This window comes from Montipora foliosa, chromosome 12 (genome assembly GCF_036669935.1).
Source record: "Montipora foliosa isolate CH-2021 chromosome 12, ASM3666993v2, whole genome shotgun sequence".
Lineage (NCBI taxonomy): Eukaryota > Metazoa > Cnidaria > Anthozoa > Scleractinia > Acroporidae > Montipora > Montipora foliosa.
This window is the reverse complement of record NC_090880.1, coordinates 31680249-31682748: the sequence shown is the minus strand read 5'-3', so window position 1 is coordinate 31682748 and position 2500 is coordinate 31680249.

The window sequence follows — 2500 nt, the reverse complement described above, 5'->3', positions numbered from 1 at the left end:
ACCCTCATCTACTTTCATTTGCCATCATCTACGTTCATTTACCTTCATCTACCCTCATTTACGTTCATTTACCTTCATCTAAGTTCATTTACCTTCATCTACCCTCATTTACGTTCATTTACCTTCATCTACCCTCATCTGCGTTCATGTACCATCATTTGCGTTCATCTGCGTTCATTTACCTTCATCTACCACCATTTACGTTCATTTTATTTCTTCTACCTTCATTTAAGTTCATTTTCTTTCATCTACCTTCATCTACTTTCATTTGCCTTCATCTACGTTCATTTACCTTCATCTACCCTCATTTACGTTCATTTACATTCATCTAAGTTCATTTACCTTCATCTACCCTCATTTACGTTCATTTACCTTCATGTACGTTCATTTACCTTCATCTACCCTCATTTACGTTCATTTACCTTCATCTACGTTCATTTACCTTCATCTACGTTCATTTACCTTCATCTACGTTCATTTACCTTCATCTACCCTCATTTACGTTCATTTACCTTCATCTAAGTTCATTTACCTTCATCTACCCTCACTTATGTTCATTTACCTTCATCTACTTTCATTTGCCTTCCTCTACGTTCATTTACCTCCATCTACCCTCATTTACGTTCATTTACCTTCATCTAAGTTCATTTACCTTCATCTACCCTCATCTGCGTTCTTGTACCTTCATTTGCGTTCATCAGCGTTCATTTACCTTTATCTACCACCATTTACGTTCATTTTATTTCATCTACCTTCATTTAAGTTCATTTTCTTTCATCTACCTTCATCTACTTTCATTTGCCTTCGTCTACGTTCATTTACCTTCATGTACCCTCTTCTGCGTTCATGTACCTTCATTTGCGTTCATCTGCGTTCATTTACCTTTATCTACCACCATTTACGTTTATTTTATTTCTTCTACCTTCATTTAAGTTCATTTTCTTTCATCTACCTTCATCTACTTTCATTTGCCTTCATCTACGTTCATTTACCTTCATCTACCCTCATTTACGTCCATTTACCTTCATCTACGTTCATTTACCTTCATCCACCCTCATTTACGTTCATTTATGTTCATTTATCTTCATCTACGTTCATTTACCTTCTTATACCTCCATTTACCTTTATTTACCTTCATCTACCCTCATTTACCGTCATTTACCTTTATTTACCTTCATCTACCATTATTTACGTTCATTTACCTTCATCTACCCTCATCTGCGTTCATGTACCTTTATTTGTGTTCATCTGCGTTCATTTACCTTCATCTACCACCATTTACGTTCATTTTATTTCATCTACCTTCATTTAAGTTTATTTACGTTCATGTACGTTCATTTACCTTCATCTACCCTCATTTACGTTCGCTTACCTTCATGTACGTTCATTTACTTTTATCTTTCCTCATCTCCGTTCATGTACCTTCATTTGGGTTCATTTGCGTTCATTTACCTTCATCTACCTCCATTTACGTTCATTTTCTTTCATCTACCTTCATTTAAGTTCATTTTCTTTCATCTACCTTCATCTACTTTCATTTGCCTTCATCTACGTTCATCTACCTTCATTTACCTTCGTCTACCCTCATTTGCGTTCATTTACCTTTATCTACCTTTGTTTGCGTTCATTTTCTTTCATTTACCTCCATCTCCCCTCATTTACACTTATTAACCTTCATCAACCCTCATTTACGTTCATTTACGTACTATTCCCTCCTCCGTTTACGTTCATTTACCTTCAAGTACCTTCATTTACGTCCATCGATCTAAAATGTTATCAATTTTCTATAATTTTTCCAATGAATGTTGTTGTTGTTGATTTGGGCGGCTTTCACCAATTTGAGAAACCACGCAAACGAAGCCAAACCAAACGAAATGAAAATGCCTAAATTTCTCAGAAATTCTCACTTTTTCGTTGCACCGAGTCCCATGGATGCAATCAATCCTCACTACGGAAAATTTAGATGCGCTTTGCAAAATAGTTATGAGACCGAAATGATCATTTTGCGAAACGTTCTTGTCCCATTTGAGGCGATCTACGCTCGCATGCACACGCCTCTGTAAGGGTGCACAGGAAGGTAAATGAAAGTAGATGGAGGTAGTTGACGGTACTTAAATTCAGCTGAAGGTAAACGAACGTAAATAAAGGTAACTGAAGGCAACTGAACGTGACAGGAGGTAGATGGAAGTGAATGAGTGGATAAGGGTAGATGAAGGTAAGTGAAGGGGGATGAAGGTAAACGAAGGTAGATGAAGTTATATTAATGTAAATGAAGATATATTAAGGTAAATTAACGTGAATGATGGTAGATGAAGGTAAATTAACGCGAACGGAGGCAGATGAATGAAGAGGAAATTAATGTAAATGATGGTAGATAAAGGAAAATATGCGAGTGAAGGTAAATAGATGAGAATAAAGAAAGATGAAGGAAAATAAACGTAAATGAAGATAGATGGAAGTAAATGAATGTAAATGAGGGTATATGAAGGTTAATGAAGTT